A 23,004-nucleotide genomic window follows, 5' to 3' on the forward strand; every position below is an offset into this window, starting at 1 on the left:
TTGGACAGCGAATTAATACACCTGTCCCCCGGCGTTCCGAATAAATAGATCGCAGAACGGCCGATGCGGGCCGCTGATAAATGAATGCTAACGCGGAGATATGAAATTCCTCGGCCAGATTGAATCTGCGGCCGCGAGTTAAACGTTCGCGTCGCCGGCAAAGCAGCTCAACGCTCGAATTAAGCTTTAACGATGATCCGACGACCTCGGAATTCGTAGACTGCGACGACCGTTGCGCGTTTCAGCACTATGAAAGAGCCCGATTCTCGGTTTCCTCTGTTCCATTAGAACGCGATTACAGGAATCCGTAAAAAGAGGAAGACGGACGGCTCAGCCCTCTCTCTCTCTCCCTCTTTTTCTCTCTCTCTCTCTCTCTCTCTCTCTCTCTCTCTCTCTCTCCCTCTCTCTCTCTCCCTCTCTCTCTCGCGGCTGCACCGAGATTCGGCCAGAAATACCCGCGCAATTATTTCGAGGAGATATTCCCGCGACTCCTGTTACGTCATGCGTCTCCACTGACGGATCCTGACGAATTATTCTGGGACCGAAATAAAAATTCGCCGGTGCTCGAACAAATCCATTTTTCTCGCGGCGTGGTTCCACATTGTGCTGGAATTTTTTCCCCATTCACAAAGAGCACGAAATTTTGATTTATATGGCTGGAATTTATATTTTCATTTCGTCAAAAGTGTGCTGCTGGAAATTATATTCATAAAGGAATCGTAATTTCGAGAATTTCGTATTGTGTTTAAATTGGAAGCGTATTGTTTAAATTAAACGTTTATAAAAAGTTAAATACGAAAGGTTAGAGGACACGGTGCGGAAATATTTGTCAGCCTTCGTTTAAACAGGGGACGATATTTTTGAAAGATCGAGGATTTAGACGGTTATGAAATCGTTCGATTTCGCGTTTCGTGCGACATTTTATTAGAAACAATTTATGCGAACTACGGAAGCTTTTATTGAATTTCTGAATGAAATGGCTCTCGGATGTGCCATCATTCCAATGTCTCGCCGACATTAATTAAATATTGTGGAATTTTACAGATTCATATCCACGAGATTTGAACACATTTCGGTGCGCTGCGATGCATTTAAATGCATCGTTGAAAGAATGAATAGAATCAATACGGAAGTAGTTGAAATAAAAATAGACTGAATGAAGTAGATAAAATAAAAATATAACACAGTAGATAAAATAGGACGAATGGGAATAGAGTATAGAATGGAATGAATACAAATAACTAGTGTATGAATGAATAGAAATAACTAAAATATAAAATAGGACGAATGTGGAAATAAATAGAATATACAAAGTGGAACGAATAGAAATAACTAGAGTGAAAAGTATATAGAATGAATGCAAATAGCTAGAATATAAAATAGAGCGAACAGAACTAAATGGAATATAAAATAGTAAAATTAGAAATATCTAGAGTGTAAAATAGAATGATTGGAAATAAATAGAATAAACAGAAATATCTGGAGTATAAAATAGAATGATTGGAAATAAATAGAATATAAAATAGAATGATTGGAAATAAATAGAATATAAAATAGAACCAATAGCCAAAAATAGAGAATATAGAATAGAACTAACAGAAATAATTAGAATATAAAACAGAATGAACAGAAAAGAATAAAATATAAAATAGAAGGAGTAGAGAAAGATAGAATATGAAATCGAACGAATAGAAATAGCTAAAATATAAATCAGGATGATTAGAAATAGATATAATATAAAATAGAACGAGAAGAAATAAATTAAATATATAAAATCGAATGTATAGAGAAATATACATATAAATATATATATATATATATATATATATATATATATATATATATATATATATATATAAAATCGAACAACTAGAAATAACTAAAATATAAAGTAGAATGTATAGAAATAAATAGACACAAATAGAAATAAATAGAAATAAATAGAAATAAATAGAGATAAGTAAAAATAAATAGAAATAAATAGAAATAGATAGAAATAAATAGAAATAAACAGAAATAAACAAAAATAAATAGAAATAAATAGAACAGACAGAAACAAGCAGAATAGCTGTAAACAAATGACCAACAGAATGCTCAGCAAAATAACAATAAAATAATCATAACAAACATTTCGTCGAGAAGCTAGATACCGAATTAGATGGAATAGATCATCTAACAGAAATGGTGACTGCGCGTTACAATAGCGTATGAAAAACTACAAGCATCGTTCGGTAGGTTTTCGAGTAGGCTTTCGTCCCTCGCGTCACGCACACACTCGAAAAGTTTCGATTGTCCCTCTAAGGGCAGAAAGATACGCCGGCGTGTGAGGCAGGAATTCGTGGCTCGACATTACAGAACACGTTTGTAACCTACCCGGGCAGGTTTTCGACCGAACATTTGTAAGATAACCCGTCCGACAACATACCCAACGATCTCAGCGGCCTAATTCTCTTGCCACTTTTCTCTCTCCCGCTCTCCGTCGCTCTCTCTCTCTCTCTCTCTCTCTCCCTCTCCCTCGGATTCTCCCTCTCTCTCGGATTCTCCCTCGATCCGTCTCCCTTACAGTCGCTCTCGTTTCGAGAACAGAGGTAAACCGGCGCGCGGTGATCGCGTGCTTCTAATAGAGCTATACGATGAAGCCTCTCTCGAGCCCTTTTCACCTCTGCGAATACGACACGTGACCCAGAATGCGAATCCAGAGATTCTAACGGCGCGGCGCCGCCATTAAAGTACGATTCACCAATTTTCGAGGCTCCCCGCGTCGTCGATCGCGCCTCCGCGTTCGTGATAAATTCAATTTTCTACGCCGACACGGCTGAACGGGCTCATTCTGCGCCGGCGAGCCCGTAATCGCGATCAGAAAAATTACCTGCACGGTTCTAGATCATCGCAGGATTATTTCCTGATATCGCTCGTAAATTATCCCTGGATCGTTTCTAAATTATTCCCGGATCATTGTCGAATTATTCTCTGTGATAATTTCTATATTATTTCTACGTTGATTCTAAATTATTCCCAGAGGTTGTTCCTAAATTATTCCCGGGTCCGTCGTCGATTGTTTAATTACTAGATCGTTGCTAAATTATTCCCAGACCATTCCTAAATTATTCTCTGATCATTCATAAATCATTCCCGGATCATTTCTAAATTATTCTCGGGTCGTTGTCACATTATTCTCTGATATATTCTACATTGTTTCTAAATTAATTATTATCTTATTATTATTTCTAAATTAATTAAATTAATTCTAAATTATTCACAGATCATTCGTGAATTATTTCTAAATTATTCTCAGATCATTTCTAAATTATTCCCAGATTATTCCCAAATCATTCGTGAGTTGTTCCCAAACCATACTTAAATCATTTTTAAATTATTCTTACATCATTTCTATAACACCTAAATAATTTCAAAATTATTAATCCATTGCGAAAATTATAAAGCAGGCACTGATAATTAAATTGTGGATTTTTGTGCGAAGTAAACATTGCATCAATTTTGCAAAGAATAGGGAATTAATATTATATATTAATATTATATATTAACATAACCATCCTAATAGACTAAAAATAATACATCGACGTTTTAAAATGCTTTTAATTTGTGCACTATTTTAAATTTCTAACTGTCCAATTTTGCCAAAAATGCGTCAGATCTGCATTTTAATCGTTTTGGAAATTTTACACAGTAATGACAATAATAAGTAGACAAAACGGTAAAGACAATGAAAGCATTTAAAAAATACAATGACACCATGTTACATTATTATCAATTATGCTAACACGTATCAATAAAATCATGTTACATTATTTTCAGCAGATTAAAATAACACGAAATGAAAGTGATATATACCGAATAATTAAGCTTACACTCGCGGTTGACAAGAGGATAAAGAGCATGGTCACGAGCAATGCAAAAAGCTTAGGATAACGGAGAGAAACCGGAATCAGCAAGCAACTAACACGATTATCGTGCATCGACGTAATAGATCGTAGGAATGACAAGCAGAGACAGAGAGAGGAAGAGAGAGAGAGAGAGAGAAACGGGAAATCATGCGCAGTTTTCCGCGTCGAGGACAATATGCAACGACTTTGTTTTGGTCCATAAAACATCGTCCGAGACAACATTGTAGTCCATTTGCATATTATCTCCATATCGTTTTCTCGGGACAGCAAAAGTCAACGGTACACATACACACGAATATACAGAGGAATAAAGAAACATCACTGGCTAAGCACTCGCGTATTCTACTCTAGATTCGAGACGACTCGAGTACTCTACGCTACATGGCAATACTCGAGGCGACTTCAGAAGGGAAGACAATCGTTCATTATATTTTCACGGCGACGCCGTGGCTCGTACGTTGACTCTTCGGGAAGAGTAAGCTCTGTGCTGCATGCTTCTCTAAACAAGTTATAAATATCAAATGAGACGTTTTCTCTCTCTCTCTCTCCCTCTCTCTCTTTCTCTCTCTTTATGTCTCTCTGTGTTGCGACTCCACACTTGCATCAGCATTCGCGACATTGTGCAGGTTTCCGCGAGGCTATGACTACATACGAACGCTATCTGAACGAACTATTTGCTGCTACAGTTGATCGCGAAACTGTATCCGTGATTCGCGAAATTATAATAATTAATTGTTTGCACACGGACGTCACAGTGGTCGGTTTCCATGCAAAAGGCGTAAAAACATATGTAACAACTAAAATTACATATTTAAGCCTTACTTTTTCATTTTATATTACTAGCACGTACATTTGAACTTTTGTTGGGACAGAACAAAATGCAGTGTTTTGATTGTTTGTTGTTGAAATTTTAGCCTCGAACAAAAATTAATCTATAGTTTACTTAGTACTAAGATACTAAGATATCGGTTTATACATTTTCGTCGGTTCCGTCAGCGGGCAACGACGGTGATGTAAACTGTATACAATAGATACGGCGATACATCATCACCGGTACCATTAGATATACATCGTGCCCTGACTGTTTGGGGATCCCAGCGTCACGTATACAATGTGAAACGCGACAAATAAACGTCTCTGATTGGTGGATAAGACGAACCCAAGAAGGGTATAAAAGAAGCGTTTCTTCTTACCGGACTCTCGGTAGAGTTTGGTCGCTCGATCGTTTTCGCCCATATACCTTCTCTCAATAAATGAATAAAATAAAGTCTTTTTAACACTTTATCGACCGCTAGCCTATTTATCGGCTTTTCGATTGCCAATGTTTATCGATCGCTAGCCTATTAATCGGCTTTTCGATTGCCAATGCTTATCGACCGATAGCCTATTAATCGACTTTTAGCTATCGACGGTTTTCGCTTCTTTACTGTTTTGTTAGTAGCTGACCTCCCCATATCCTTATGAATATATAATTATAATAATTATTATTATTTATTATTATTTTTAAAGGAATAAGCACAACACAATGAATAGCGAAAATTTAGCCGGTACTGGGAGCAAATGCGCGCGCGACTAAGCCAGTCCTTACTGAGTGGCAGCCTCAACCACGACCGGACGATAAAGTGTTAAGAAAAGAATTAGAATCATATTCATTTTCATTCCATAATCCCAAAATTGGTAAACAAATTTAAAAGAAGATATATTTTACGAAATAAATGCAAAAATTGCTAGTCGGACAAACACGAAAGTAATTAAGAGAATGATAATATACATATAATACTAGCTAACGAGCACCAAAATAATTAATAGAATAATATCGAAATAATTCATAGAATAAATATAGAAATAATTAGTAGGATAAATATCAAAATAATATAGAAATAATTAATAGAATAAATATAGAAATAATTAGTAGGATAAATATCAAAATAATACAGAAATAATTAATAAAATGGAGACAAAGATTCTAGCGGAACAGATATGAAAATCGTTAACAGCCTGGAAGGAAAAATAATATAATAAATATACAAATAGTATTGGAAAAACGTTTAGGGAAACAATAAATAGAATTAATACAAATTAGAAAACCGAACAGTTGCTTATAAATGAGAGATAACGAGGAACTTTCGAGTAAATCTTACGAGAGCCGCAGCAATCTAATTTTTTCGAAGCTGTTGCTTTGAATAGCTTTGTTTGCTGAATTGATAATAATAGGTTATCGTTCCGAATAAACCGCGAACATTGCAACGAGTTTAGCCTACCGGTATCTAAACAAGATATCGCTGCTTCGAGGCTATCTATTAGTTATTGACACGCTGAACTCGAGAGCCATCAATCATTGCGCGGCACGTGAGGCGTCCGAATCACTTACGAATTCAAAAGCAAAACACCGATTGGATTATCAATGCCGAAGCATTTGCTTCTTTTTCTCTTTTGTCATAGTAATTGCAATGGAAGACGAATGCAAATCGACGCATGATTCATCGTGCAAAATAACGATTCTCTACGAGCGACTTTTAATTCGAACCGAAGAGCAATTGCTATCGCACGATGTTTCATTGCATTTTTCGTGGTAGAATGAAATTTTCATTTGGAAAATCACCGTGAACCTTTAAATCTTTATTTCCGACTAACTAATAAATCTCTAATAGCTAATAATACTAATAAATCACTGTTTCAAAAAATATATTTTCTAAAACTTCTAGGTGAGGTAAAAAATATATTCTAATTCGCAGAATTAAATTTTCATTGAATTTTTCTCAATGAGAGAGAGAGATATTAAATAGCAAACGAAATTTTGAATTGGAAAGTTATTTGACTGTACCAAGAGTACAATTTAACAATTGTTGGTTTAAATAATACATTCGAGTTTACAGAATCCAATTTTTCTGTATGCTATTTTATTGTATTTTCTGAAGTATAATTGAAAGATTGCGGTTTTTTATGCTAAATAAAGATTCCCTTTTTCAGTTTCTATAAATAATTTGTGTTCATTCTTAACATTTTAAACAAGTTGAGAATGATCTAACGACATTGTTAAATTTTTCCTCCGCATTTACTGTTTTGTGTTCCATCACTTCTGTCCTAAATACAGAGGATCCATTGTCTATCGATTCATTGTTTGGGATAATTATTTAATAATTAATATATCGATCGTATTTTAAAATTCTAATTAATCCATTCACTTAACTAATCATATTTTAAACGTGGGAATAACTAAAATTACAAATTTCTATCATGTAATTACATCTTTGCTATATAAAATTATGTAATAGTAAATTAGAAAAAAAAAACTAATTGAAATAGAATTTCAACCAGTTTCAACATAGTAGCCATAAAGATTGAATGATCAATAATGCAACAAATAAAGCACAATTAATCGCTTTAAAGTGTGAGAAAATTGAATGAAATCTATAGAAGAGAACTAAATATAATTAAACACCAAATATCTAATAATTAAACCCCGAATGCAATATATTAATTCGTGCGTCCTTGATTTATCGTCTCTTAATTTCCTGGTGATTTCGAATAATGATTTTAGCGATTGCTGGCGCAAATGATTTTTCGAAGTGCTTAGAAACCAATTGGAACCTGCGCACTTCGCTACCGCGAATAAATAATAAGCCTGCGCGCAGCGAATGAACATGTTACGTTGTTAAGCGAATGTACCAATCAACTACTATACAGTGCTCGAAACAGCAATTGTCTTTCGCCCATTCAGATAGCCAGTACTGTTTATCTAAGGCTATAACTTACTTCTGACCAACACACCGACAAAAACAATAATAGCTACAGCTGCACGGGCGAACACGCGTACACACAGCCCCGCGGAGCTGTTAATTCTTGATCGTGCTCGAAACGAATCTAAGTAAGCAAGCCGGACAACATTATAAATTCAACGTTCAGCCACTTAAGGTATTTGACAACCGAAGCCACGCTAATACATTAATCTTATGGGGAATCTCCAGCGCGCTCGGAACAATCGGGATGCCTTCTATGGTCAGCATTCGTCAATTGTTCTTGTGACAAGACCTAATCAATTAACGTCCTTTCGCGATTAATATATGTTTGATAGTCTGTTAATTATCGTCGAAATGTTAAACAGTTCAGTCGAGCTGCATTTGACGTGCAGCACGCATTTTTCAATTTCCTATTGATAATTGAATTACTGAATAATTTTAAATGCTTGTAAATTATTTTGAATAGTTCTAGATGATTCTAAATAATTTTTATTCGCTGTAGATAGTTGTAAATAGTTGCAAATAATTCTATAAATCTAATTAATTCTGAATAACTCTAATAGCTTCTAAATGATTCTAAATTATTTTAAATAATTCTAAATAATTTTCAATAATTCTAAATAATTTTCAATAATTCTAAATAGTTGTAAACAGTTTTAAATATTTTTAAATTATTCTAAATAATTTCAAACTGTCCTAAATAATTCTAAAAAGCCCTAAAAAATTCTAAATAATCCTAAATAATTCCAAATTATCCTAAATCGTTCTAAATCGTTATAAATACTTTTAAAGAATTCTAACTGGCCCTAAATAATGCTAATCATTTCTAAATAGTATTAAATAAATGTTCAAAAATACGAAGTTTCATTAATATCCAAGCAAAAGTACCAAATCAAAATAGCTGAATAAATTCCGAAAAGAAGCTTGACACATTTGACACGAAAAGAACATACGCCAAAGTACCATTCCATGTAAATCAATCTGGAAATGTCAACAATAAATATTTCATTATTATCATTACTTTATATTAATAAAATAAACATTCCATTACCATTATTAATGTATCCCGATAACAGTAAATATTTCACAAAATATTTTTCCACCATAGTAACGTCTCATAAAAAGTATTTCAATTACAACCGATTTTCTTGAAAATGCTGAAACCAGTCCGATACGTTCTACCAGCAGAAATCGTATTGAAAATTGCTTCGCGTGTCGTTCTTCCATCAAACTCTGGGATCGAAGATCGACGATCATCGTTCAACAAATAAGAGAGCCATTCTCGCTGACACCGTGCAAAATGGCTGACCCAGAACTAGTTTATGCTGGACCGATCGCCTTCGGTAACGAGAGAAGATCACGATCGTGCGGCTTTATCGGTCCGCGGAGCTCGCGAAGATCAGCGACACTGCGATCCGCATGGAAAGCGCGGAATCGTGAATAATGCGTATCGCGCGCGCCATGACCTAAATTCTGCCCGTGGGCCGAGGGGAACGAACGGGCCGGGGGCCACGATTGGGACCTTCGCACCAATGTCATCCGGTGGGAGGGTGGCCCGTTTCGCGTCTCGAGTTTATCGGCGCGTAAATCGTCCGAGAATTACTGTTACAATTCCCTCCGTAAGTGGCACGATTTCAGTGTCCGCCGAGTGACAGTTACGGTAAAGATACTGTATCTTCCTTCTTCTGCACTTTTGTAATATATCAACCTACGATGCGAGTAATTCTGATCGTAATTATACCGCGTATTATATAATTATTCGGACAAATAATTATTATTAATTATTATTATTATTATATATATTATTATTATTATTATTATATATATTAATATTATTATTATTATTATTATTATATATTATTATTATATATATTATTAATTAACAAATTTTTGTTTTGTAATATTTGCCCGATGTAACAAATTTGTTGAATAAATATAATCTAGACGATCGTCAACTAATTTTTGATCTGGTAAATCTGGTGTTCATTGAAACACTGTTAATAAAAACACTTCATTAAAACACTGTGCAATATAATTGTAACGTAATGTAATGTAATATAGTATAATATAATATAATTAGTTGTTTCTAAAAAACCGACTGGTGTGCTAGTTAAGGTAGAGATGTTCCAGCCAGTTACGGAGAGAATTACCGTTGTTTTCGAGAATCCAGTCGGAGTTCGCGTGTTTTTCGACCAGCAGATGGAGCGATCCGTTGTAAAACGCGGCAATGATAAATTTATCAGCGATATCGCGAGCAGAATTACGATCGGCCGTGATTCGCGCCGAGCGTGCAACGGTGCTATCCTTCAGACCGGTGTTCTCTAATAAAACGGTTTTCGAGAGCTGTCCGCGCGTTCATCTCCCACGGAACTCGTAATCTTCTCCGTCGATTTCCCTTGTCGCGGAAGTAGACGGAGCCGTGGTTATACCAAGCGATCCCGAGCGAAGAGGTTTCCAGGGGTCCGGAGCGACTTCCTGCTTCGGATCGAGGCATATCTATGGCGATAATGGCCCGGCTGCTTGCCAGAACGGTGCAAACGGGCTTTCGAATTTTTCGATCGTCCGAGCAGATGTTTATTGCGCGCGTAATTCGATCCGCGATCGATTTGTGTGAAACGTTTGAATCGGATGCGTAACCTGATGCGAAACAATTCGGAATAATTCGAAATAATTCGAAATAATTCGAAGCAATTCGAAGAAATTCGAAATAATTCGAAACAATACGGAATAATTCGAAGCAATTCGGAATAATTCGAAATAATTCGAAGCAATTCGGAATAATTCGAAATAATTCGAAGCAATTCGGAATAATTCGAAATAATTCGAAGCAATTCGGAATAATTCGAAATAATTTGGAATAATTTGGAATAATTCGAAACAATTCGGAATAGTGCGAACTAATTCATAATAATTCACAATAATACGAAGCAATTCGAAACAATTCGGAATAATTTGAAATAATTCGAAATAATTCGAAGAAATTCGAAATAATTCGAAACAATTCGGGATAATTCAAAATAATTCACAATAATTCGAAGCAATTCGGAATAATTCGAAATAATTTGGAATAATTCGTAACAATTCGAAACAATTCGAAATAAATCTAAATAAGTAAATTTATCTTCCGCAGAAAAACCCGCGGTCTACTTGGGACACAACCAAAACGAGGCAACTGGAATAGCGGAATAAAATGAAAGATGACTAGACGAAAACATGGCCGATTTTCGATCCCGAGTGATTCTCGGCGAGACTGATTCGAAGGCGAAACAAGTCGAGCAAAAAAAATTCCGAGTTCGATTTCCCAGCTTCTGGCGTAACACGTTCTCTCATTGGGACACCGACGGTATCTCCCGCTAACAACCGTTACACAGGACCACTAGGCAGCGGCTGGTAGTCGGGAGGATGGTCCAGCAGAAGAGACAGAGAGAGAGGTCGATAAATTACGATCGAATCTGAGCCGGGTTTTCTTGGGTGGGCCGGCCGGTCGGGAGCGGTCCAGGTGAAAGCGTTTCTTTCGGCTCGAAGAAACGCGGAGGCCGGGAATATATGATTACGGCCCGGGCCGACAACAATGTTAATAGCCGGCTAATCTAGGAGGCCAGGTGAGCCGGGGTGGCGAGGCCGTAAATTTCTTTTCGAGCCGGCCAGATAAACGGGGGAATGCGGAAGCACGCCGCCTCGGGTGAAATCGGCATGGAAACCGCAAGGATTTTATTTGACGCCGCGAAAGAAGCGTTTCCGAGATGATGTCCCCTCCAACCGCTCCTCTCTCTCGCTCTCTCTTTCTCTCTCCTTTTCTCTCTCATTTTCTCTGCGGTCGTGTCCGACCGATACGCGCTCGACCGTACGAGCACGGTCACTTTCAATTATCGATACGACGACCGGCTGACGTGCGACCACAGCATTTTACGTCGACCGTTTTTCGCTTTGTTTCGAAGCCATCTCATCCTCCTTGTTTAAGGGATATGTATCTCGTTAGAGCTCGCCTCCGACGCGATTCTTCTGTTACAGCTGGGCAAGCGGTAATCATGGTGCTGCATCGGCGCAGTCTTCGGTTTTAGATCTGTGCGCTCGAAAGTGGTTCCATTACAGAACCCATTTTTTTATTTTTTGAATTCTTTTTTCTGGTAATTCGTTACTTATTGATGTTTAGAATTTGTTGTTCGCGGACGTCGTTTTTTAATCAGTTGGCTGTATATATTTCTATTTCTCCATATTTTGTTTAAAGAAAACGCTTTTGTAAAGTATATAGTTTAGTAATGGATTATATAATTCAATTTTTCAATTTAATTACAGTGCAATTCTATTGCACGAGTCAAGTTTTTCGGTTCATTCAATTTTGCGAATTGTTCGAATCGCGAGTTCAATTCAAGTACAGTGCAATTGAAATACAACATCATTGAAATAGAATTCATTGAAATTCGATATAATTCACATTCCATATAATTGAAATGCGATATAAATGAAATGCGACATAATTGAATTGGAATGCAATGCAATTCAAGTACAATGTAATTCAAATACAGCTATAGCTCAGACTTTTAAAGAAGTGATATACATTTTTTTGTTTCCCCTTTCGCATAATTCGTAATTTTAATTCAATTCATAATTTCATTGCTTCAATCACTTTGCAATTACAATTCCTTGAGTAATTCAATCGTAATTCGGCACAAATCTGCCCGAAACATGTTTCCTCGGCCCACTAACAATTTATGCTTACAAAAATTATTACAATAATTATATTACGCGACGCTAGATAGAGCGTTGATGGCACTGAAAATCGCGAGTTTGCAAAAACAGCATGTCGAACAAGCCTAAAATCTGCCGCTTCGCGTAACTAGTAATTTACGCTTACAAAAATTGTTGCAACAATTCGCAAACTACTCGAAAACTGTCACAAATATTCGAAAATCGATGCAGCGGTTCCAATAAAGCGCTGATTAAAACAGCGCGGATAAAGCGTCGATGGCGTATAAAATCGCGAATTCGCGGAAACAACACGGCGAAGTCGGAGCGGAAACCGTCGACGACGACGAAGGAACGTAGCCGGATGGGAATCTACAACATGACATTGTCACCTCGATACTAAAAAGCGGCCGGGCCGAGGCAACTCCGGGGCTTCCTATTGTGCCGTCACCTTTCCCCTCCGGCCGCGCGCGGGGGACCGGTGTAATAAATGCACGCTCGCAATCTGGGTTTACTAGACAGGCGAATTCGTTGGCCCATTTTCGGGCCACTTTTCTGCCGTTTCATTCGCACACACTCGTTACACCGAGAGCCGGCGCTTTTGTTCGCGCCTTTCCCGGGTCCTCGCAAGTCTCCATCAGCGACGGTGCTCTCCCAATTTGCCCGATTGAAGGCACGCGAACCCGCGTCGCGTCGCGGAAATTCTTCCGCCGCATAATAAATCGGCTCCGCTAAAAAAACATTTCGCGAGCTCTTTCGCCGGCGAACCGCCGGCCGAAATTATTTGTTTGTAAGTCTGCGCGGTTTTAGACGGATTTCTTGGCGCAGTTATGCTGCCGTGTGCGCTCCATTTTTTGTCCACATTGTTGCCATAGTTCGGCATCATTTCACGATTTCAGTGCCGAACAACGATATATTTCTCTAATAAGTAACAGTTTCACTTCTTATTTCCTCTTGCATATTATAATTTTCTAATTACCAAGTTATTTCGAATTATTCGGAATTATTTCGAATTATTCAGAATTATTTCGTATTACTTCGAATTATTTTGGATTATTCGGAATTATTTCGAATTATTCAGATTTATTTCGAATTATTCAGATTTATTTCGAATTATTCAGAATTATCTCGAATTATTCAGATTTATTTCGAATTATTCAGATTTATTTTGAATTATTCAGAATTATTTTGAATTATTCAGAATTATTTCGAATCATTCAGGTTTATTTCGAATTATTCAGAATTATTTAGAATTAATCTGAATTAATCACTGTTCATAATTACTCAAAGCTATTTACATAGACAAAACTTTACCAAACTACGCACAACAGTGAAATTGGAATCCAAATAAAAAATAACACGTTATTTGCAAATAATGAAAAAATTATCCGCGAAATTAAATTAAACGATTTCTTAATTCAACGGAAAGTTTAATTATCATTTTCGGATGAGATATCAATCGAATTTGTAATTTGTAATCTATTATTTGAAATAAAATTTGCCCAACTCCGCGCTGTTCTGCAATTTCTATGTCGATGCAACGATATATCGACGCGTAAATTTTTGCAGGGTTGAAATTGATATTGCTGTGGCAATTTTTAGATACTATGAAATTGCTATTCCACTGATTGTTACTAACGAATTGGGATACGTGGTTGGCGAATGTTGATCTGTATGCAAAACTGATTGAGACTGGCGGATCTCGATGTAGAATAGAAATTTTCAAAATTAATTACGAGAAACGAAAATGAAACGAAAAGTAACGATTTCATTTGAAATTGTACACTTTCGTCGTTTTTTATAAACAGTATCTTATAATTTTCTACAGATGGAGTTACACCATTCGCGAAATTTTCGTGACAAAATTATTATGCACCGCACGAAACGCATTTTAACGCAAGTGTATAATTGCGAATATAAGATAACGTTTCATAATTTTGTCGACCCCAGTGTGATTCGGCAAAAATTCCGCGAGCTCTCGAGTTCATTCACGACGCGCAAAAATAATCCAAAGTCAATAAAGCTCCACCGGTAATAAAGTTTTATTGAGCCAGCGTTTTAGCACCGAAAAATCGGAATCTGTACGCAAACATTCCTCGAGTTACGAACGAACCCGTTATGTTCGGTAATTATTCTGTGTAGGAAGCACAGCGCGAAACAGTTTCGGTGTACAGTAAGACCTCGGCAACTCGCAAACTGATACGTAATAGTTATTAACTCGGATAAGGCTGTGGAAGTCGGTGTTTATCCCCGGGTCTTATGACGAGGAGATCTGTTTGCGGCGCAAATTAGTGTTTGCCGTCGGCGGTCGCGCGAGCAAGCGAGCGTTCGCTCGCGAGCGCGCGCGCGCGCGCACCTTTGCTTTGTCGTATAATTGTGTTTATTATCGGGCCGGTGCTAATTTCCTGGCGTTACCGGACGCGCTCGGCCGTTGCTGCGGTATTTCTTGCGGTCGATCGAGGTCGCCGAGAACCCTGAATCCACCGGACGCGTCTATGCGAACCGGCGATGCGCCCACTTACGGTGCACCCGAGTCTTAATTATCGAAAACCGATGCGCGCGGGAAACCGGCATGCTTTATTAAATCGCACGCGGATACGTTCCCTAATCCGTTATTAAATCGGCCGTGAATCGCCCGATTCTCGAACGTCTTCGGATTCGGAGACTCCGACGGTTTCACCGACCTCTTCTTCTTTGTCTTCTGTAACTCTTGGTCGTTATACAAATTTCTTGGTAGAAATAGATCCATATAATTCTAAATAATTTTAAATAATTCTAAATAATTCTAAATAATATTCTAAATGATATATTCTAAATAATTTTCAATAATTTCCAATTGTTCTGAATGATTTTAAGTAATTCTAAACAATTCTAAATAATTTAAAAAAATTCTACATAATTTTAAATAATTCTAAATAAGTCTAAATAATTCTAAATAAGTCTAAATAATTCTAAATAATTTTAAATAATCCTAAATAATTCTAAATAATTCTAATTAAGTCTAAATAATTTTAAATAATTTTGAATAATTCTAAATAAGTCTAAATAATTCTAAATAAGTCTAAATAATTTTAAATAATTCTAAATAGTTCCAAATAATTCGAAATAAATCCAAATAATTATTGTACAAAAAATCTATTAATAAGCTTGCGGTAAGCAAAGTGTTAATACTAAGAACACTTCATTGGTCGATGGCGATTGTGCACAGAATCTTGGTCTAGAATCTAGACGTTCATCCGTCATCGATAAATAAACTGCGGATTTGACGCATTTCTGATAAAAATTAATATATCGAACACGAAAAAGCGACGACATTCAAAGAATGTAAAAATGGAGTTGCATTATTTCGAGATGATAAAAATGATTGGAGAACAAATTCAGTGTCTGCTTGGCTCCCGTATCTCGCAATTGGTGCGGACAATATTACTTTTGCGGAAAAATCCACGATCTACTGGCAACATAACGATCCGAAATCCTCGCATAATGCCGCAGTTGCATACAGATTCGCAGCGCACCAACAACGCCCCCTAAAACACCGATCGGAACGAAGACCCCGCTGCGAACAAACGGTGTACGTAGGATCGAGCGATGCCAGGAAGCACGTCGATGGTTATGAGAACCGGGGAGAGTCCAGGAAACCGTGAATCGCGAGCAGCACTCGATAGGTGTGAGTGTTGCACCGGCGGAAGACCGCGAAGTGCCGCGGCGCGACCGCAATGCATTCGCGGCGGCTTCGTCGGTGCACCAGCAATCACAATGTCACAAATGCTAGCCGGCCGCCATGCCGTTAGGTTCACCGGAGGGCAATAACCCAGCTAGCTAAACTTATTTAGAATAGCGTATCGCCCACCAACGGCCGTCCGATCGGCTCGATCCGGCGCGCGGCCTGCACAATGCACTATGCACCGCGCCGGGCCGCTCCGCGCCGGTGCAACGAGATCGCTCGACTTCTTCCTTTCCCTCGATGGACCGTGCCGAAGATCTCCGCAGATCCCGCGGTGCACTTGTACATGCGCGGCCAGATAGATGCTGCTCACATCGATCTGCATCGCGATTGCCACTGCGTGACGAGGGAGTTTTACTTGATCCGATGAAATCGCAACTGCAAGATGCAATCGCCATTTCGGGTTCGGTAGATTCAGGATTGTTAGATCTTGTTGTGTAATTGTTGTAGTTGTGCGCGTTCGATGTCTGAGAGTTAAATTATTGTTGGCGAAGGGAACTGTACGTTTTGATGGAAATTGTAGGAGAATTTTGACGATCATGGTTGGTTTAGAAGCTGTAGACTCCAGAAATGAGACTCGCTAATTTAGACTCCAGAATTTAGACTCTAGAAGCTAGATTCTAGAATTTATACGCTGCCAGCAAGGCTCTAGATGCGAGACTCCAAAATTTAGGCTATAGAAGCGAGACTCCAAAATTTAGACTCTAGAAACGAAGCTCTAAAATGTAGACTCTAGAAGCAAGACTCTAAAATTTGGGCTCTAGAAACGAGGTTCTAAAATTTAGACTCTAGAAGCGAGGCTTTAAAATTTAGATCCTAGAAACGAGACTCTACAATTTAGACTCTAGAAGCAAGGCTCTAAAATTTAGACTCTAGAAGCGAGGCTCTAAAATTTAGACTCTAGAAGCGAAGCTTTAAAATTTAGATCCTAGAAATGAGACTCTAAAATTTAGACTCTAGAAGCAAGGCTCTAAAATTTAGACTCTAGAAGCGAGGCTCTAAAATTTAGACTCTAGAAGCGAGGCTCTAAAATTTAGACTCTAGAAGCGAGGCTCTAAAATATAGGCTTTAGAAGCGAGATTCCAGAATTTAAACTCTAAAAGCAAGGCTCTAGGAGGCTCTGGAAGCGAGACTCCAGAATTTAGACTGTAGAAGCTAGACTCTAGAAACTAGACTCTAAAAATTAGACTCTAGAAGCTTGACTCTAGAAGCTTGACTCTAGAAGCTAGACTCTAGAAGCTAGACTCTAGAAGCTAGACTCTAGAAGCTAGGCTCTAGAAGCTAGAATCTAGGAGCTAGGCTCTAGAAGCTAGACTCTAGGAGCTAGACTCTACAAGCTAGATCAAAGCTATGACGTTGCATAGCACATCAAAATATCCATCGACAGTATGCTCTAATTTAATTTTCTTCTAGGTTGTTGGCAATTTGATACTAAAATGTGGTCTAAAAACGAGATATTTATCCATTGGAACATTTGAGTTGCGAAAAGTGTTATCATGAGAAGCAATCAAGAAATTTGATCAAGAATTTGATCTGTTATTTGATCTTTCTCTGCTTGTTGGCGATTTTACACTAAACTTTGTATCGGAAGCTAGTTGTTCAATCCATCGCAACGTTTGATGCTACGAAAGTACTATGCTAATCATCAAAACCGTTTAACAACGTATGTATTTCCTGAATTGATCTTTCTTTGATCATCGGCGATTTTACGGCGAAGTTCGATCTATCTACCGAACAAACCTAACGTCCGATGCTTGAAAATCGTGTCTCATCAAATCTTATTATTAGAACCGTCTGTTGCGCAACGACAAAGGAAATTGCAAGATATTTCTTGCCGCGATGTTCATTAGCTTCTTCGGTCTTCTGACACAGTGACTGTCTAATGACGATTTTTTCCTCCGAAGATCCTTAAGTAGAAATCTCTATATAGAGAGGTTGACCATAATTGAATGGCGGGAGGGGGGGGGGGGGCAACGTTTGCTGGGAGAAACAACAAACTATAAACAACTTGTGAAAATTGCTGTTCGAAGACAGTGCATTTATAGAGAATAGTAGAAATAACTATATTCTACACGTGAATAATTGAATGCATTATTCACGTGTTGCATTATTAAAACGATGAGTATATACTTGTGCATTTTATTTCACCCTTTAACGCTTATGCTCGTGGATGTCGGAACCATACTAAATTACTTCTTTATACTCGTAAGTAACGCTTGCAAATAAATCATAAAATGTTACAGAGTGTTTGCGATAATTATTTTGTTTACACAGAACTTGGTACCAGATTGGCACTAAATAGATTTTGTAGAAGACAAATATTTGATCTTGAAAGTAAGATAACTATTAGCAGTTTAGTATCGTTGATTTATTTTTGATCGTTGTTTTATTTATTGTTATTAAATTTTAAACTGTTTCATTTTTTGTGTGTGAACAAGAGCTTCCATCACGAAAGAATCGAATACTGTAAATTCTCCCTAATTGAAGTTCAGATTGCGCACGAAAATGGACAATTTGGGAAGGGGAGATACGATTAGTATCTCTTATAGTTACTAATAATAATAGTATTATATAATTATAATATAATAATAATAATATTATATAATTATATTATATATTATAATTATATATTATAATTATATTATATATTATAATTATATATTATAATTATATTATATATTATATATTATATTATATATGTATTATAATTATATAATACTATTATATAAATATTATATAAATTATATTATATAATAATAATAGCATTTATAGTTACCAATTGTCAACAACTATAAAAACGAATAATCGTATCTCCTCTTCCCAAATTGTCCATTTTCGTGTACAATCTGAGCGTCAATTAGGAAAACTTTACTATAACGAGAATCGAATGAAATTTTCTCTTCAGAATCGCATGGGAACAGTGTCAAACATTGATTAACAGTTCTCGAACGACGTGCGTAGATGAAAAGCATCGTGCGTTAAAGGGTTGAAAGATCCGTAAAAGAAAGTTAAGGATAACCGATCGTTATCCTTATGCAAAGGATGAAACTCGAGGCAGCGTTTCGTGCGAAATGAAGTGAACGGAGATTATGATCCGGGCCCCGATCAAGCGGCAGGGGCCGAAGACAAACGACGGAGGAAAGAAGCAGGCAGAAAGAGAAGGTCGATAGGCATCGTAACAGCGAAATCTAGGCTAGACCGGCGAACCGTTCGAACACGCGGCGATTTCCATAAAAACGCGGAACAATCGTCTCCATGAAAAATGTATTCCCGGGAATCGGCACGAACAGAGTCGTTTCAAATGGCAATGTTTTTTTTGCGCGCGAGCGATCAGATAGCGGGAGGCAACGATGCTTTTCACTGCGTGCCGTTTCACACGGCAGCCTTAACGGTAAATTACAAGCGATCTCGACGGACTCGCTCTTTCCGCGTGGACATGTTTTCGCACCCACACCCAACTCCCGTTGAATCGCTCCGGATTCGCCGCATAATGGTTCCCCTTCGGTCGCAAACAATTGCCAATCCCGGATCAATTTCTGTCGCGAATAATTTTCAATCCCGAATCATTTTTAATTCCAAATGATTCTCAATCCTAAATAATGATCGATACCAAGCAATTGTCAATCCGAAATCATTGTTAATCCCGAATAACTATCAAACCCAAATAATTATCAATTTCAAATAATTGTCATCGCCAAAATAATTGTAAATCTCAATCGATTGTAATCCCAAACAATTTTGAACGCCAAACAATTTTAGATTCCAAATAATTTTGAATCTCAAAAAATTTCTCAGTCCCAAAAAAATTGACAAAATATGCTCGATCATTTAGCCGACGTCGAGAAGTTCAAATAAAAGGATCACGCGATCTTATACTAATATAACAGCTATTTCTTAGCATTGATATCACCCGACAAAAGATCTCGAACGATTCTCCGAAGCTTGCTCTTCAAAATGAGCTGCTTAAAATGCCCCAGTGATTTCTGCAAGCTACGGAAACAAATAAACCCGGCGACTCATGCTCGCTGCGATAAACCCGCGGGCGGCGAGCTGCTGACAACGCACCACGAACTATGACTGCGATTTAAATACTGTTCCCACTGTCGTCTCATGAAAATAAAAATATCCCCGTGTTCCATGAAGTCAGCACTCTATTATGGTATAATAAAGACTCGGAATAATGCGAGCGACGTTGCGGAAAAAAATCAAATAACATGCGTTGCATCTTCATAGCGTTTCCCAGCGTGGTTGCCGCTTGAACTTTCATCGTGATTTAAATGCAGCTGACATCGACGTTTCATTAAAATAAAAGCATCTCTGTATTCTTCGAAGTTAAAAGTATAATATGTAATCAACAGAAGTTGAAAGTAATGCGGGGGAGGTAAGACAAAAATTGGAACGACGCGCGTTGTGACGAGTCATGTTGATGAGACGGGTCTCGTCGCTTGAACTTTGACAGCGATTTAAAGACAGCTGCCGCCGTCGTTCCTTCGAAATAAAAATACGTCGGTATTCGTCGGAGTTAGAACTATAACACGCGATCGATAAAAGGTTTCGATAATGCGAGGAACGTAAGAAACGAAATTAAATCGATGCGACTTGCGATGAGTCGTGTGGAACGAGTCTCGTCGCATGAACTTTGTCAGCGTTTTAAACACAATTTTTCTTGATATTTCATTGAAATAAAAACGTCTCTGTATTCCTCGAAGTTAAGACTATAACGTGTGATCAACAGAAAATGCGAGTAATGTGAGGAACGTAAGAAAAAAGAGAATTGAAACGATGCGACTTGCGAGAGTCATGCGGGACGAGTCTCGTCGCATGAACTTCGACAATGTTTTAAACACAGTCCCCATTATCGATTCAACTAAACAAAAATATCCGCTCGATCTACAAAGTCAACACTTTAATAACCTAGCAATAAAATTGTGAAATGCCGTCAGGAAGATTAGAAACAAATTGAAACGTTGCGGCTTGCAACGAAGCGTTACACGAACGATATTAATATACGCAGATTAATCTGTGCATTAATCGAATGCCTATCGTTGTGCAACATCGACATGGATTCGACACGGTTGCCGCAGCGATCCACGAGGATCCATGATCCAGATAGATCGTAACGAGCGCGTGCACGCGACACAGACGCCGCTGCATTAGCAGACATTGGATGTCGAATCGGTGGCCGATAAGTCCCGGACCGATTTCGCGCGAATCGGGCCGACTTCCGGCTCGAAAGCATTGGAAGGGTCGTTGATCGGTCACTTCCTGTATGGACTGCATTCCGATCCGACTCCTTTCGCCGGCTCTATGCGCCGCTCCGAGTTATTAACCGCCGTTGGGGGAGGGGCACGGATCGGCGGAGATGGAGATTGCCGAGTTTCTCGGCTACTAAACGAGATCTAGATTTTCCTGCGCTTGGCACAACTGTCACGTAGGAATGCCATTTCGCGGAACTGCAGCCTTTAGATCCCTTGATATTCTATCCTCGAGGATTATTCGACGGCGAGAGCAACCGCGCGCGCGTCCCTCGAAATCGTCCGACAACACCGTCCACGGCGCGGCTCTTTCCACGGGAAATCCGGGGAAAAAAGTTCGGCCCGTCCGCCCACGGGACATTAGAAATTCTAATTGGAGTCTGCAAAGTGATCTTTGATTCCACCGTTTACCCGCCCTCAAGATGGAACCCGCGAAATCGAGTTCCAAAGTTCCGACGCCATCGTTTGAAACAGTTGCGACGTTTCGGCGATGCTGCGGAAGAAATCGTCGCCGTAGAACGTGTTCAGTTTTTGGTCGCTTTGTTGGCTGTTTTTGTAGCAACAAGCACGATGATTTATTCATTGTCGATCTTTATTATAGTCCGTAAAGAGTTACCATATTAATTTAAGAAATTGCGGTTGTTTTATCTTCTATTTTATTTTGACTGTGTCAAGTCATTCTAAATCTCTGTATATTTACTGTTTCTTTTTATGATTTTACAGCTAATGGGCGCATATTTCCGTACACATTCAATAAATTAATTAATTAAAATTATTGACAGAGTTTAGGAATAGTTGATATTTCAGGTTAAACTGTGATTTTTTCATGTTAAACTTATGATTTGCTATTGACGCAGACGACTTGTAATTTTCACAAAGATTCGCAATCTATCGATAGCAATTAAACTGTGGATTTTATGCATTTTTTGGAATGCACGAGTTGATGCAATTTAGAAAACACTGACATATCGTGTTCAACTGATCACAACTGGACACTAATGTGCGTCCAATGCGATTTGCAATCGATGCAGGTGATATATATTTTGCCTAAAAATCTGCAATGCATCAATGATAATGATAGTCATTTAAACATGTTGACGAAAGTCTTTCGAATCTTTCTGACAGCGAAGAGCAATCTCAACCATTACAACGCATTTATGGCGAAAGAAACGTAAAAGGAGTCTAACAGCATCGATATCAATACAGGGTATCCCAAAATTATGGCACTTCTGAGAAATGAGGGATTCCTGAGGTCATTTGAAGTAACTTTTTCCTTAGCGAAAATGCGATCAGTTTGCTTGTTAACGAGTTATTAACGAAAAACGCTGACCAATCAGAGAGCGAGTACGGCCGGCGGCCAATGCCGCGTCGCGCCGGCCATCTGACGCGGCGGCAGTGGTCGCGAGGGTAGAGCGTCAGTCGTACACTCTTTCTCTGATTGGTCTGTGTTTTTCTTTAATAACTCGTAAACAAAGCCGCGGGTTGCATTTTCGCTAAGGAAAAAGTTTCTTCAAATGACCTCAGGAATCCCTCATTTCCCGGAAGTACCATAATTTTGGTAAGTATAAACTGATTTGTATAGAACACTGTACTACTCATTACTGCAGTAGAACCTCGATTAACCAAACTGGATTTTCCTCGACCATTATTATTTAAATATTTGATTATTCGAAGCGAAAACGATGAAACCATGG

At 38.1% G+C, this 23,004-nt stretch overlaps 1 protein-coding gene across 3 annotated transcripts in view; it reads right to left on the reverse strand.

Moving 5' to 3' along the window:
* Positions 1-23,004, reverse strand: part of LOC117220633 (uncharacterized) — a 550,762-nt gene that overhangs the window by 361,337 nt on the left and 166,421 nt on the right. The window lies entirely within an intron of this gene.

The sequence above is a fragment of the Megalopta genalis genome, chromosome 2 (genome assembly GCF_051020955.1).
Source record: "Megalopta genalis isolate 19385.01 chromosome 2, iyMegGena1_principal, whole genome shotgun sequence".
Taxonomy (NCBI): Eukaryota; Metazoa; Arthropoda; class Insecta; order Hymenoptera; family Halictidae; genus Megalopta; species Megalopta genalis.